The sequence below is a fragment of the Marmota marmota genome, unplaced genomic scaffold, assembly GCF_001458135.2.
Source record: "Marmota marmota marmota unplaced genomic scaffold, marMar, whole genome shotgun sequence".
In the NCBI taxonomy this organism is placed as follows: Eukaryota; Metazoa; Chordata; class Mammalia; order Rodentia; family Sciuridae; genus Marmota; species Marmota marmota.
The window spans coordinates 33283220-33300972 of NW_026000093.1; the positions used below are offsets into that span (position 1 = coordinate 33283220).

General features: G+C 36.8%; 1 protein-coding gene and 1 pseudogene across 13 annotated transcripts in view; one reads left to right on the forward strand and one right to left on the reverse strand.

Moving 5' to 3' along the window:
• Positions 1 to 17753, forward strand: part of Ralyl (RALY RNA binding protein like) — a 650608-nt gene that overhangs the window by 410351 nt on the left and 222504 nt on the right. The window lies entirely within an intron of this gene.
• Positions 16569 to 16661, reverse strand: LOC125610608 (annotated as a pseudogene).

Consider the following 17753-nt stretch of genomic DNA (forward strand, 5'->3'; position numbering starts at 1 on the left):
ACACTGGCAGGGCCTGATCCGGGCGTGGGAGAAGGATCTGCTCTGCCCCTATTCCAGTTGGGGTGACATGTGTAGCGCACTGGCAGGCCACTGGGCCTGACCTGCCCGGCTGTCACAGGTCTGTTTACCTTGCAAGCGCGAACGGCGGCTCTGCCCTGCCCCTCCTACCACGCCCATGCACCACTGGGTCGCGGGTCTGCCCACCTTGCGGGTGCGAGTGGTGGCTCCGCTCCGCCTCCTCTCCAATTGGGGCCACACGGTCACCACGCTGGCGAGCCGCTGGGCCTGCTCCGGGCGCTGGCAGCGGCCCGGCTTCTCCCCTCTGGCTCAACGACAAATTGAGGAGACTCGGGTGTCTGTGCCTCACCCCCCCTACCAGGAGACCAACTGCTTATGTCACCGCTGGAATTGATGAAGTTCTCTCCTCCGCCGCTTTCTGCTGACATCAGATCTCTGCCATGTTGGTGTCCTATGCGAATGGCAGCATTTCGTTCCTCTTGCCGGGCAACCAAAGCAACGGGTGAGTCCTGACCGGCCGTCAGCAGGACCCGTACGGAGAAGCAGATTCCGCGGGCTCCTAGCCCCGGTCTAGGGAGGTTCCGGGAGCCGGAACTCGGCCGCCCCGCGCTCGGTGTTCGCTCCGATAAGCTCAGGTTCTAAGAAGCACCCAGGCGCTGAACCCTAGCAATCTGTCTGCAAGCCGCAGGTGAATTGCAGCCTGAAATTACCTGATCTATGGCTGAATGAGCTGCGGTCAGTCTAAAACAGGGAAGGTGACGTCAGTTTACCATCATGGTGGCTGCTGGCCTCCTCTGTGGTCTGACCGGTGTGGAGAACCGAGATGGACCGCTTCCTTTCCCCCGTCTCGAACCCAGAATTCAGCCCTGAGTACGGTGCTTGCACGGCTGGCAGAAACTGCAGCGCTGTAACCCTGCGTCTCTATCCCAGCGCGCGCTGCAGACTCTAGCCGCGGGGCGATTTGCTGAATAAGCCGTGTTACCCTCCGTGCGACAAACCTCTCGCGTTTGAGTCCCCGTAGCAGATCCTCATGCGATGGAAATCCTTCCTCCAGGTTCCGGAGCACCCCACTATTGCTGGAAATTCCTAACAAGATATCCTTTAGCCGTCCTGACTTGTCATACTCCCACACAGTGAAGCAGCACACGGGGGTAATGCACTCCCCTCGCCGCCATCTTCCCGTCCATTCTCAAATAGACTTTTGAGAGAAAGATGAGGAAATAAAGATAATCACTGAAGTAGATTTTGGGAGAAAAGTAGGTAATATCTTGAGTCAATTAAGTTAGAATGGAGCAGGGTGTCATATTCTGTAGGTAAAACTTGGATTAGATTCAAGTAATTTTAATATAGAGATAAAATATTAATATCACAAGTCTCAAAAAATGAGAATATTTCAACAAGTATTTTCATAGAAAATAACTTAGAAGCCTTTGCTAGCATCTTCCAATTTGTTTTTGACATGAAAATTGAACATACTATTGAATCCAAAAGCCTAGAGTGTTTCATGAGGATTCCAATCTCCTATGATTACCCAGAGTCTGAAGTGTAAGGCAATTGGTGTCAATAAGCAAACACAGCATTGAACTATAATTGTTAGGGGAGGGAAAATTAAGATTTCTTCCTTAAGAAATTTTTGTTATCAGAGTTACCATTTTAAATCTATCAGTCTTATATCTAAAAACTTAGAAATCATTTTCTAAGAGTCGTTGTTCTAATATTTGAGGATATTAATGGACACTATATTTGATGATTCCACTGCTTCAATTTATGTGACGATAGTTCAAGAAATAAGGATTGCACGATTTTGTGTGCCAGAGAATGCTCATAACTCTTCAAGGTACTCTGATACTCATTGTGTAACCATAGTTCTATATTGCTATAGCCCTAGAGTAACATAACCCAGGGAAGTTTTGCAGCAATGACCTTTCAATAACTTCTACAATAATTGAACATAATTCTCTCCACCACCGTTACCATCCCATTCTTAAAATGGGATGTGTTTTCATACGAATAAATCCACCTAAACAACTCTGAGTTGGGTTTTATAACCCCAAATATGGATCTAAAACAGCCTGGGTAATGTGTTTAAATCCATAAAGGGAGTGAGAGATAAGGCTATGATTTAATTCTAGGTCTGCTCAACTCCAAAACTCTTGTTTGATCTCTCTCTGGGGCCAATATGTTCTGTTTGTCTGGGACAGTAGTAACTTATGCCCATCCAGTTTAGCATTTGTCCTCCATGAAAGTGTCATATTTTGGATGATAAACTATGTGGTTGCTCTAGATCACAGTAAGAAACCAGGATTACTTATTCACAATTCAAACATGGCATCAGTTCACTGGAAAGCTAGAAATGCGGTTTATACTTTCAAAGATTGAAGAAAAATATAAAGAAAACCTGAACTCTATTGAAGTTAATGTCTGAGGATATTTGCCTAAATCTTGTTGTGTATACCAAATCATTCAATGTCAAAAACAAGTAGGATGTGAAACTTGAGCATGGGTACTAGCATTTAATATTAGATGTTTTTACATCTAATTTTACATCTAATTTGTCAGTGGCTAAAATTTATTAATAAAAAAATTCTTCTTTAAGTGTTTTTAATTCCCTGACATTTTTTTCAAATCAACATACCAAAAGAAAATAGGTTAAATTTTAGCCGACATTTCTGAGTATAGAATAAGGAAAATCATAAATATAAATATAAATATAAATATAGACAAACTGAGGATGAGAGCAAAGTCTTTAAATAGCCTTTACACACACACACACACACACACACACACACACGCATAAGCATACACATACCCTGCATTTCATTTTCTTCTTCCTTCTCTTACTTACCCTGCTCCAGTCACAATAACTTTCTTGCTTTTCTGGTTTATATTAAGTTCCTTTTCTCCACAGAGTCTTTGCAATTGTTGATTCCTCTACTTAGCAACTTTTCCTTCTGATATCGCCATGGTTTGCTTCCCTCCCTCCAGGTCTTTGCTCCAGGTCTTCTTCTATGGAGACCTCTTTGATAACTGAATTAAAATAGCATCATGCCCATTGATCACACACCTCATTTTTCTTCCCTTATTTAATTGTCTGTGTAAAACTTCTGCTTTCTAACATTCTTTATGGTTTATTATTTACTTAACTTCTCTGCCCCCTGTAAATCATAAGCTCATTGAGAGTGGTGTTTGTGTTTTGTTTTGATTTGGGGGTCAAGATGTTTTGGGTCTATTTTTTCACTAATATTCTTGCAGTGTATAATACAGGCATATTGTAGATCCTTGATAAATATGTGTTAACTGATAGAATGAAATAGAGTATGAATATGCTGAATTTCATCTGAAGGATGATGCTTTGGGTTACAGAAATTAACAGCATAATCCATTGGATCAGTGACCTTGATTGTTACTCTTATGATATTGACCACTACTGAGAATGAGAAACTGTTAACACATTATATGCATATACCTTATTATTGCTCATGGTAATTCTGCAAGGTGGATGAAGTTAAGTGATTTGTCTCTTTCCCACAGATACAGAAGGGTAGAGGGGGTCAGTTCATAAGCAAATCAGTGTGTATTTGTTTTGTTTTATTGCCATATCCAATGGAACATAATTGCAATATGACTAAATAGCTAAAATCAGTAGTGTAAGACTGGTTTCCACCCCTGATTACAGACAGATTGATTTCATTTCAGATATACTGTGTGTGCTTCTAGAACTAATTCTGAGGACCCAAAATAGCTCTTTTCAATATTATTCAGATATGCATTTGATAAGTAAGTATTAATTATCAATGTAATTGGCAGATTTGAAAATTAGTCATTCCCTTGAAATAGCCTTTCCCACTCACTGGAATATGATCAGACTAATTTAATTTATAGAATTCCCATTCTATAAAAATGGGAATATGAAGAAAAATAATATCATTGACTTTTACTGACTATGTGTTAGGCACACTTCGTCTTCCTTCAAACTTTATGAAATGAAATATTAGTATTCTGATTTTATATTAAGAACACTGGCATTCTCCCATATCCACAGACCAACAAGGACAGACACATGGTCCTCTTGCTCCTAGTCTTTAGTTCAACTTCCTCTTTCCCTCATTTTGGCCTTTCTACTCAGATCCTGCCTGCCTCTGACCAGCTGGGGTCTGATAGATGTAGTCTTCAATGATAACAAACATTTGGAGGCAGTTTGAAGCCTGATTGAAGCTTTGGCCTAGGTGTCTCAGATGCCTGACCTCTCTGGGGCCATCTACTTCTGCTAAGTTTAGCCAAATGGGAATATGGAGCACAGTATAGAATGAGAGCTTTCCTAAAAATCTCTTTATCTCCTGTCACTCTCCAGTTCGAAATTCTTTAGGGACTCTGCTTTGCTACAAATTCACGTTCTTCACCTTGATCTTCCACAAAATCTAGAACTAGACTATGTTCAAATCCTGAATTTTCTGCTACTAGTTTGGTTAAAAAAAAAATTATTGGATGTTGGACACATCCTATGCAGTGTGTCAGATTTTCTCTGGCACTCACCATCCACATGCCCAGAGTTTCAATCTCTTCCCATCACTTCCAGATGTGGATGGAATGCCCTGTGATAGGGCATGGTATCTGGCATGCCATATTTCTTGTTGTAACCTGCAAGTGTGGGGGAGTTAATACTCATAAAGTAAAATTTGATTATTGGGAAATAGGAGATAAGTGTAGTTCAGGCAGATAAATTCCATCTTCTTCCCTCCTTTCCATGAGGTATCATTTTTCTATACAGTCTACAGCGCTATCTCTCAAGTTGCCAATAAATGCATCTACTGTGCATCTCAGAGACTTCTCATAAAGCATGCCCAGCCTGGGCATCACCTTCTATTACTTCCCATTCTTTCCTTTCCCAAATTCCATTTTCTCACTCCCAGTGCCTTGTATTTTCACCTCCCAAACAAATCATCAGCATCTGGTTATCATTTTAGGCTGTTCTCTAGGTGACTTTGGGGTGGAAGTAGAATAGGACACTTAAGACTAGGGCAGTGAAGGATCTAATAATATCTCAAATGTTGAAATAAACTGAAGGAAGAGGGAAGAGTATTCCAGGCAATGAAGGCTGGGGCCTGGCAAATGCTCAGAGGCAAGTCAGCTTGCAAGCTTCCATGACACAGAGAGCATGAAGGCAGTGAGGACCCATGACAAGAAGCAAGGAGACTAAGGGTGCCACGGGGAAAAAAAAAGACTTCTCAAGGTACCTGGGTCATGCCTGAAAGATTCATGGGGTTTAGCCATCCCTCCCATTTCCAGGACACAAACCATTACATACATCCTGTGCTAGACACTAAGGATTCATTTGTACCTGAAGGCACCCTGACTCTGCTGGAAAGTAGAAAGATCATGTGTAGAAATTCTGAATGTTCTTTAAACTGTCAAGGAAGAATCTAGACCTCTGCAGGCTTGAACTTATTTGAGGTCTCTGGGAAAGCCTCCCAGTTGCTAGTGGCCTACCTGGGAAGAGCATTCAGGTCCAATGTATCCAAACTCTGATAGAGGGGAGTGGACATGATTTTAAACCAATAGAGGCAGAAGGGGCTCATTTGTGACCCAATCACTGGCCCCAATGGCTGAGATCTTAATATGGTAAAGCTCTTTCATTCTCACCTGGGCATCAGGGAGCAGACAATATGGGGTTCAGTGGGCTGTGGCAATCTCTGCCCTCTGCACCACCTGCCTCACACACACTCCTGCAGGTGAAGCCATCAGGCCTCATTGCTTGTTGTTGGGATGCAAGATAAGTGGTCTGGTTGGTTACCCATCACTTGCTGAAGAATGCGTGTGGGGAGGAACCTGAATGGGCAAGGGTGTGTAACATGCACTACAATGGTAGCCAAAATGGGGCCCTGCCCTTGTGGAGTTCACAGTCTAGGGGAGGAGGATGTTATCAAAAATTACTTGTATCATTGAGGAATTTGGTTCCTAAGCCAACATGATGGAGAGTTGGGCCTACATTATCTTCTAAGTAGGCCCAGGGTTTCTGGTCAAATGCCTAAGTCTTTGATCCACTATGAGTTGAGTTTTGTGCAGGGTGAGAGATAGAGGTTAAATTTTATTTTACAACATATGGATTTACAGTTTTCCCAGCACCACTTGTTTGTTTATGGTGCCTTTGTCTAGTGTGAGATAACTGCATTTATGTAGGTTTGTCTCTGTGTCTTTCAATTCTGTTCCATTGGGCTTCATGTCTGTTTTTGTGGCAATACCATGCTGGCTTGTTGTTGTTGTTTTGTTTCTTTACTATATTTCTGTAGTATAATTTAAGATCTGGTATTGTGATGCCTCCTACTTTTGTTACTAATGATTGCTTTGACTATTCTGGGCCTCTTATTTTTCCAAATGAATTTCATGACTGCTTCTTCTATTTCTATGAAGAATTTCATTAGAATTTTAATAGGAATTGCATTAAATCTGTATATTGCTTTTGCTAATATGGCCTTTTTGACGGTATTAATCTTGCCTATCCAAGAACAAAGGAGTTAAAATCAGCATACTACAGTGATGCAGCCAAATCAATATTTATAGCAGCTCAATTCACAATAGCTAAGCTGTGGAACCAACCTAGGTGCCCTTCAACAGATGAATAGATAAAATGTGGCATATATACACAGTGGATTATTATTCAGACATAAAGAATAACTTTATGACGTTTAAGCAAACAGATAGAACTGGAGACTATCATGCTCAGTGAAATAAGCCAATCCTCAAAATACAAAGCCAAGTGTTCTCTCTGATATGTGGATGTTAACACAAAACAAGGTAGTGGGGAGAATAAAAGTTCAAGTATACAACGGGTAATGAAGGGAAGGGAAGGGAAGGAGTATAGGAATAAGAAGGACAGCGGAATGAATCTGACATCATAACTTTCCTATGTTCTATATGAATACACCGCAGTGAATCTCCACATCATGTACAACCACAAGACTGTGGTCCTGATTTGAATAAGATATACTCCATGTTTGTATAAATATGTAATAATGTACTCTACTGTATTGTATATCTAAAACAAATAAAATTTTAAATAAATAAATAAAAATAGCTAGTACCATTGCAAGTAACAGAAGAATGGATTAACTTCAGTAATTTATATTCCATTTATTGTGATGTCTAGATATATTTAAAAATATAAGTGCAATCTATAGACTAATAATAAATACTTGAGAAAAAGAATTTGCTAATACATTTGAAAGCTTTGAGTCTCCCATTTTTCTCCCTAGAGGTAATCACCATCCCGAATTTTGGTTGATCTTGACACTTTCCTTTACTATTTGTTTTACTATACAGGTACCCATTCATAAACAATATAGTGATTGATTTTATATAGTTTTAAACTTGTTTATTCTGTTTGGGGTTCATGACACATTTTCAATCTGAAGTTTATACTCATATAAGATTTGCAAACACATTAAAAAGAAATGGAAAAGAAATCTGGTGTTCTAGAAAGTAGCTTCACATTATATTAGCATTATTTCTTTAGCCATTCCTTCCAGCTCCCATGTATTATTACACTTTAAAAAATGAATATAAGCATACAAACTAATCCAAAATTGAGTGTGAACTTTTTATAATTAGTGTAACTGCAAAAATTAAGGAAATTGCTATCTACATATTTTAAATAGATTTTTAAATGTATATAAAATGAGCAAAATTCATTATATCTGAAAATGCATTAGGTTTAAGAGGCCATATGAAATAAATCAATTGGCTATTTTCCCATGACATATCTAAAGGAGCCTGGGAGTTTTTCACTTCCATTTTGCTTGACTCTGATTATAATTTTATAGCTGAAATTATTCTAAAATACATAGGACAATGTGAAAATGTTTTATGTGGCAAAAATGAGCTCACTCTAAGCTGCTGAGTCAGGTTTTACATAATGCTAAAAAATATTTTATAGCCCACATTATGAGAATAAAAGAAACTTTAGCTGCTGACTCTGTAGAGATTGTTTTTGGTATACTTTTAAAAGCAGTTTGAGATCTACAGGCTTTGACAGACCTATAGCAACAAATCTAGAAATTTCTGGGCTGTCTTGATGGCAATTACTTTTTTGAATTGGATCAGTTTCAGATTTTCTTCAGTCTCTTAAACTCTCAAAAACTGTCCAGAGCAATGTCTGTTAGGTTGTTAATTTTCATAGTTGCACCAATTTTTAAGAAATTAACACTCCCTCTTTTGGGCTAGTTGGATATTTATATTTATTTTTCAATTCTTATTATTTATCCACTTATCAAATTGGTTTTCTTTTATAGAAGACAAAGGAACATGTTCCCTAGGTAAACAAAAACTCATAAGAAGTGTGGAAATTTATCTCCCTTCCTAGAATCCTAGCACTACTGCCAGGGGAAACTGGTTATGAGGTCCTAGAAGACTTCTTGTTAAGGCAGATGGGCAGCCCTCGTGTGCATATATCTTCCATCACATTAGGGAAGGGACTTAAAAGGCCATACAGAACCCAGTCCAAAGAGATAGGAAGGTATCTACCTGTTGATGAATGCCTTCAACTAGTTTCTAGAAGATGACATTTGGAGGGAAGAAAGTTAAGTGAGAAAACAGATCAGAGAAAATTTCAGGCGAAAGAACACTTTGTTAGAAGGGCAGGGTGTCACTGTATTTTAAGTATACATCTATTTTGAATTTATAGACATTTATGTGTAAATATATCTTTTTCTCTCACTCTTTCATCCTCTCTTGATAATTAAAGAAGCATATACACAGGAAATTGTGGATAAGCCACCTAGTTTTAGAAAGGGGAAGTATGCTAAGGACTGATAATCATCAGCCCTACTGATCACAGAGAAGGTGCTTCTTCCTACAGTTTGTTGGAAGATGATGGATAAGCACATAGCGTGAGAGGAAAACTTATGATCCAGAGTTGATGTCTTGTCTGTTAGGTGATGAAGTGTCTGTGAATGGCACATAATTATAAAAAGATGCAAATAAGGAAAAGTGAAATTAAAAGAAAACTGAGACATTCTGTGGCTAGGATTCTTCAGACATGGTAATGAAGACAGGATGTGTGGGGAAAGGAGCTGGAGCAGAAAAAAAGGGAGAGACTTGTCTCTGTCTCTTAGTAAGCCAGATTCTTCTTTTGGCCTTTGGTCTCAGTTTGCTGCTGGTTATGGGCTCCATTACAGAGACAAGGACTGGGAGAAAGAGTGAAAGCAGGTGTTGCAAGATTGACTCTGACTTGTGTCCAGAGAAGACAGCTTACTTATCTCAAGTGGGATGCCTGGCAAAGGCCCTGAGTCCTAATGGTTCAGGCTGTCTGGACATTGTGCTTATTTTTATATTTCCAGGTTACAAGCCAAGGTGATAGACTAAAACAGCACTGTTGCATATATAATGGCATAATTTGGCGTGAACATACTCTATATATAGAGTTATGCAAAATTGTGCTGTGAATGGATAATTATGAATGTAATACACTCCAATATTGTCATGTATGTTAGAAATAAAATTAAAAAAGAAAAAAGAAAATCATTTTTCAAGACAACCAAGGAAATTTGACTACTAACTGGATTTTTAATGATATTAAGATAATTATTAATGCTTTGAGACATGATGATAGTATTATGATTTTTGTTTGAGCAAAGAAATTTTAATCTTAAGTGTACATGAGGAGACACTTAAAGAAAACATAATTAGGCCTGGGATTTGGTTCACAATAATTTGGCTTTGGATAACAGATGAAACAAGATTGTGCTGAGCTGATGGTTCTTTAAGCTGGGTGATGGATAGATGGTAATCAATATATTTATCTTTTAGCTTTTGCATATAAAACTTTCCACAATAAAAAATAAGGAAAACCACAGGTCTTGACTAAGCCATCTGATTTAAGCTATTTTTCAGCTCTATCCTCAAATGAGAGATCATGCTGAAAGGAACCATCTGGCAACAAAGAATGAAAAGCAATACTGGACCAATTTTGGCTTCATCTAGTATTTTCTGGAATATAGATGTGCTTGGTCTTAGTACAGTGAGAACCAGCAGTCACCCTCCTAGCACATGCATGGGCAGACATTTGGATCTTTATGTGTATTGTCAGGAAAACAGAGATAATAGAACTTTGATTCTGCCAAACATAGTTGGCTCTCTTCTTATATCAAGAATTGGCTCTGACACTCATATCCAGCTACCACAACATATTTTTGAATTGCTATGAAATACTTGGCTTTTTTTCTCTCTCTTGACTTTGATAACCTATATTGCTTATTTCTGAGAAGACAGTAGTAAAGTTGCATCATCAAAAAAGAACTTTTATACCCATTTGTGTGAATACATTATATATATATATATACACACACACACACACATATACATGGGCTTGCTTATTATGCACACCATACAAACAAATGCACAATACACACAAATACACACAGAAAAATACTTTAACACTATGAATAGTGTACTACGGGAAGACAAGCATTTTGGGAGACAGAGTCAGGTGGAAAGTTATTAAAAATGATGCAGAGCAATTCATTCTGGCCTCATATTTGTATCATTTGAAGAGTTGAAAAAAAAATCTTATCTTTGTACCATCCAAAATCAAATGAATCAGAATTTGGGGGGATGGTGCCAACTCTAAGTATTTTTAAAAAATCTTTCCAGGTGACAGTCATCTGTAGCAAGTATTGAGAATACTGAAGTACAGCTCTGCAAGCATTTATCTGAGATAAAATGAAAAACTTTTCTTTGCTACCTTGCCTTCTTGTGCTATCTTCTAGCTCTCTACTCCCAAATCTAAAAGACAAAAAATAAAGGAATTTTAAAGCTAAAAGAAATGGCAAGTTGTGCTGGAGTTGTGGCTCAGTGGTATAGTGCTTGCCTACCATGCACAAGGCACTGGGTTTGATCCTCAGCACCACATAAATGTAAAATAAAGATATTGTGTCCACCTAAAACTTAAGAATAAATATTAAAAAAGGAAATGGCAAGATGATTGTGCTTAAAGTTTATTAATTTATTTATTCTGCAAACATGGAACTAACCCTTTCCTATGCTTTCTCAAGTTTTAAATGTAAGTTATTTGTAAGTATTTGTAGTCTCTGTGTCCCCTTTCCCTACCACCTACCTCTTTAGATGAAAAAAAAACAAACAAACATGATACTATCAGGAGATTATTTTATAGATTACTACCACTGGCTTTCACAGAGCTCTATGCAGGACAAGATATAAATGTTCTTCAATGTGCGATAGAATCACAACCTAATAAATTCATCAAATTGAAAATATCATAAGTCAGAATGCACTCAATATACCTACCAAACATCATAGCCCAATCTAGCTTACTGTAAATGTGCTCAGAACAGTTACATTAGCTTACAGTTGGGAAAAAGTCATCTAACACAAAACCTATTTTATAATAAAATAGGGAATATCTATAAACACACAGATGGGCATTTTATAGACACAATTGAATGCAAAAATACAAAACATGATATTAAACAAGCTGGCAACACAGTACACTGTGGAATATCAGTTGTTTTCCCTCGTGATCATGTGGCTTAATAGGAACTGTGGATTACTTCTGCTACCCAGCATCATCAGAGAATACTGTATTACATTTCCCTAGCCTGGGAGATCAGAATTGTAATCCAGCATACAGTAACTGAATGCACATCACTTTGCACCATTGTAAAGTAAAAAAAAATTGTCAAGCCATCATCAGGGTGAATTGTCTATATATGATAACCACAAATGCTTACTGAATAGTCACTATGGTAGGTTTAAGGAATTCAAATATGATTAAGACCATATCACGTATTGTCCTTTACCTCACATTGGCACAGTAATTAACATAATGGTAAGGGCCCGGGGAGAGCAACAAATTGAGCCTATAAATAAATTAAGCCAGTAAACAGAGTTAAAGAAGGAAGTATTTATGGAGTTTTTATGTAAAGGTCTTCAAGGGGTAAAACTTGGGTGTGTCTGTATATGTGTATGGAGAGAGATAATTTAAAACAGAGAGGAGCCAGAATAAAAACTGTTATTTGAAAGTTGATCCATTGCTTACAGAATAATGTATGTAGGTGGAAATTTCAATGTTAGGCAAAGAAAACACTTAGGGTCAGTTTGTTAAGATAGCAAGGTCACTTATAGAGTGACTATCTATACTTGGGTAATTACAGTGAAGAGTGAATAGACAAGCAGATTGCTAAGCTGCAGTTACAGACACATCTTGGTGAGTGGATGTGACAGAAAACTTAAAGATGACAAAGTAATTTTACTTATGATGACTGATACTAGAACTTGACTGGTAATGGAATGAAAAAATACTGGTGTTATTCAAGATCAGAAATGATCCTATATAACAGGGTAGTATATTTAAAAACTAACAAAATCAAACAACATAAAGAAATAAAAATGTAGGTAATCAAAAGTCAGAGAGAGGGGCTTGGGCTGTAGCTCAGTGGTACATATATAATTTTTTTTCTTTAAATAAAAAAGAGAGTCAGAGAGGGCTGGGATTGTGGCTCAGTGATAGTGCACTTGCCTAGCATGTGTGAGGCACTGGGTTCTACCCATAGCACTACATAAAAAAAAATAAATGAAGTTATAAATAAGATGTTGCAAAATCTATTTTAAAAAAGCCAGAGAAATTCACTGATAAATGAAATTGATTTGGCAGGAAAGCTGACAGAAGTTAAGTGACTTGTTCAACATCACATTCATCCATTCATTTTTATTTATTCATTCAATGATTATTGAGATTTATTATGTTCATGATACCAAGCTATTTGCAAGAGATACAAAGAAAATCCAAACTTGGTCCTACACTTGGAAATGTTCTAGTGTGGTATAGAAAACTGGGTTTTGAAGGCAGAACTTTAAGTCTGGTGTGGGTTTTGTCACACCCCCCCTTTTCTGTCCCATCTCACCAGGTCCACTATGACTATCCATTTAAAACCAAAGGTAGATAAACCAGCATGTTTTCCTCTTTCACTCAATGTTGACCCTATAGTTGATCATGTGTAGTTTTTGTGCTTGGGCAAGGCCACTTGGACTTTCCATGTTGGAACACCCATGGGCTTCTGAGCCTACTACTCATCATGTCTGTCCACAGAAAATGTCAAGGATTTATTATAGCTTAATGTATAATAAGTCAATTCATATGTCAATTCCAGCCCTTTATGTGAAGGGTCTGCTTCTATCATCAGCGAAGGAGATGTGCCTAACTTTTATGCTGATTTCATTATGTAGATGAATAAATGATAAATTCTCGAAAAATTATGTACTTGTTAGACAAGCATAATTTTATTTAATTTTCATTAAACACAAGGTAAAGGTGGGGATGTGGCTCAGTGGTAGAGCACTCAGCATGTGTGAGGCCCTGGGGTCAATCTTCAGCACCACATGAAGATAAATAAATAAAGGTATTGTGTCCATTTACAACTAAAAAATATTTGTAAAATAAATAAATAAAATAAAATATATTCATTAAACACGAAATATCTCACTCTTTAATGTATCTCCATATAGAGAGCAGTTTGCAAACTAAAAGTATGCATTAAAACTGATTCTCAGTCCTTCATTGTCTTTATGTCCATGGTCCTTATCTATCTCAAAACACCCCAAGGTGAGTGACTCTGATTCTTTCTTATTTGACATCAAAATTCTTGAGAGCCTGTCTTTCACAGTAGAGTTTAATAATTTTTTAACATTAGGTCATCTTCTCTGACTTTTTACTGTTTTTAAAAATATTTAAAAGAATTTTTTTTTAAATCCCATTTTCTTCCAACTCTTGCCCTGATTTCTTCCTGATTGTGGGATCCCAGTCATGAACTTTCTGCCCAAGATCAATTCTAATATCTTTCCTCTAAAATGTGCCTGGAGGACTCCAAAGCTCTTCTGTTTGTTTGTTCTTAATACTTTTCCCATTTAGGGATTTATTTATAATTTTTTCTGACTGATGTTCAACTTATTTTGAACACAGTGTTTGGACATCAATTAACAACTTCCAATGACTGTCATTTCAAAAGGGACTTCAGGAGAGAAATGTCAGAGATCTCATCTTTCTCAAAGTGATGAATATAAAAAATGTGTGAGAACTTTCATAGTATATTCACACCAAAAAAATTCTGCTTTCTGGAAATGTGTTCATGTAATTCTGCTGGATGATTTTGCATAGACTTTGTTTTACCAAGTTCACTAAGGTATTGAAAAAAAGTTGTAGAATTTTGAGAACTGAAAAAGAACTTAAAGGTTTAAGGGTTTGAATGGTTAATTTTTCCTATGGTTAAACTGAGGTCAACAGAGAAGTGGGGATTTTCTGGATTTATGGGTTCCAATGGAATACTGGATTTAGAGCCTGAATTTTCTGTTTCCTTCCCTACTTGCATATGCCTCAATTCTACCCCATTTCCAACCACACTCCAAATATCACACCTGCTCTCTCTGGGTCTTCCTACTTCTTCCACAGGCCAAATCATATACAATCTGGATGATTACCAAGTATTCTTATAAGTAATTCAAAGATAATTCTTATGATCATTATTTCATCAAGGCTGTTTAATTCTTGCAGCCAAGACAATTCATCTTTTATTTCTAATATTTTTAGCAGGTACAGCATACTCAATAAATTTGTGTTTAAAAATACGACCCCTATTTGCCTGTTAGTGTGCTCAGTGATTGTTTACTGGGTTATTCATGAAATCCAAGACTATAGAATATTGTAGATTTTCTACAAAATAAACACAGTTTGATTTAAATTTGTTTCTTCCATTTAGTCTTACTTAATTTTACTTAAAATTTGATTATAAGACCATATATACCAATGTTTCAGATGTAAAAAAAAAAATAAGGAAAACATAAAATTTAGTGCCACTTACTGTTTAGTAAGTTTCAGTTCTTAAAAATATAAATATGTTTGGTTAAATTGTAACAATGAAGGGTTTTTAAAATATAAAACCTTACAAACAAAATTATTTTTTTGCCAATTTCAAATGATTTGAGAAATTTATTCTTAAAATTTATTTCAATTTAACATAACAATTTGTTTCCATGAAACTTCTTAGATATGCTTATTAAAATTTTTAATTAAATGTAACTTTGGATAATTTAGATCACTTTAAAGATTATTTTGAGGAATTTCTTTTTTAAAAAATTCATATTAAATGTAACCAATTTCAATATTGGTTTTCCCTAAAGTTTTTAAATAATTTGTTTTCTTAGTAAAGCAGAAGTATTTCTAGGTTAACAAGGACAGATTTGACTTTGGATTTTATTCTTAAAAGTACAGAAAATGAAGAGAAAAAAATAGGTTATTTACAGAAAACATTATCTACATATGTAGATATGTACATATCTATATGTACATATTTGATGGCAATAAAGACTTTCAGTTCATGATGGCATCTCAGAAGCAGTTTGCAGAGCTTAGTTTTATTTCCTCAGAATTTAATAATACCTAAGATCCTTCTTCATTCTAGATCTTGAGAACCAGATAGTACTTTAAATGTCCCATGTCAACAATTTTATATAACAGGGGTACATCTGCAGGCATACTGAGTATTATTCCAAGAGAGAATGGAGTGGCTTTTGTAAAGAAGTTGAGGTACCTTAGTGCAAAAGTTAGCTGAACTGGCTTGTTCTTCTCTGTGGGAACAGCTTCTTCCTCTTTATCAGCATTACTTTTTTGTGACAACTTAATGTTTCCATTTTCAAGTTCTCCATTTGCAGAAAATTTCACTCCATCTTCTGCACAGGGTATTACAACAACATCTCCATTGTGACTAAGGTCTTGGCATATATGTACATATTCATCAGAAGGCATCTTTTTTTTTCTTCCTAAGGTTTTATTCTTTCTGTGCAAGATGATTGGAATTTTCTGTCATGCTTATACCCTTTCTCATAGGAGCACCATCTTTATTCTTTTTAATTTATTCTAATTTGTTATACATGATGGCAGAATTCATTTCATATTACACGTATAAAGCACAAGTTTTCAAGTCACTGATAGTACACAAAGTATTTTCACACCATTCATGTCTTATACATGTACTTAGGGTAATGATGTCTAACTCATTCCACCACCATTCTTGCCCCCTTGCCCCCTCTTTCCCCTCCCTCCCATTTGCCCTAACTAAAGTTCCTCCATTCTTCCCATGCTCCCCACCCGCATCACCATTATGAGTCAGCATCCTCATATCAAATAAAACATTCGGCCTCAGAAGGCATCTTTAACACACAGCTGTACTCTTGTTTTAGAATTCCAAGTTGTTCAACATCTAAATCTATTAACTTCATTTCATACTCTGAAACTTTCTCATGATTTGGTCCTTCAAATACTAGCGCCAGGGTGTACACATTATCTTCAGCACTAACAGAATGATGACTTCATTTGCTAGCACATTTTACTATTGTGGATATGCTGGTGAGGTTACATCCATGGCCAGGTGGCAGTCGCATGCAGTGGTACCTGTGGATGTCCTCAGAGTGCAGGGGAAGCTGCACTGAGGAGACATGGGACAAGTCCATACTCTGTGGGTTTACATTGCCAGAGTTGATGTCCCAGCAAAACTCATTCAAGGATGATATCATCCTTGCATGGGGGCCATGCTAATTCTGTCTCATTCCAATTTTACTATATGTGCTGCTGAAGTAAGCACAACAATTTGTTTTAATAGAGGGTTACCAAAGACCCTCAAGTAGAGGAATAGAATGGATTATGTATGATTTGTCAAATATTCACTTATAATTTGCTTTAAAAAGTACCACCCATGACTGTGGCTGTGGCTCATTGGTAGATTCCTCGCCTAGCACATGTAAAGCACTGGATTCCATCCTCAGAACCACATAAAAATAAATAAATAAAATAAAGGTATTGAGTCAATCTACAACTTAAAAAAAATACTACCCAAACCTTGGTAATATTTTCAAAACCAAATTACAGACTAAAATTTATAAATTGACATTTGACTTAGGAAGCAAATATTTGATTCTATTTATGCCTCAAATATTAATGCTATAAAATTAAAACATCAGTTTTCCTCCAAAAAGCCAACTTTGTCTACTATGTGGAATCCCTCATTATTCTGTGTTTTAATCACTTTTTTAAAGTATGTCTTTGGGACATGATGATATTAAGAGATACTATTTTCAAATTCTTTACTTGAAAGAACATTTTCTCCTTTGGAATTTTTCTGATCCAAGAAATTCTAAAGTCTATGAATCACAGATGAAGACACACAGATAATAAATTCGGGTTGCTTGTACTATGAGTGTATTAGAAGCGTAGGTCATTCCTTCCTCCAAGTAGTCCCTGTGATTTTATAAATGTCCATATGGTAGAAATAGTTTTTAGTTTGTGGCTTGCATGAAAATGTACAGAGCTTGATTATAGGCATACCGTTTTTAATGGATTTTTTATGAGGATGTTGTAATACAAACCATGTCCTAACACTCAGTATACTCCCAGGCCCTGTGTCCCAAATAGCATTTAGTCAAGTGAGTCAACGAATCTGTTCCCATGATTTCAAGATTCAATGTAATTATGCTTAATAGATGACACTTAATGTTCCCCCCAAATCCTAAAACAGCATTATGGATTCCAAGAAGCTGATATAATAGCTAGTCGTGCAATCATTATGCCACAAGAAAATAACTATTGAGGAACTTCTGTGCTCAGAGTTATGGGGGAACACAGGAGGGAATGCAGATGTCATAGTTTCTCAAAATGTAATTACATATACATAGGTAAG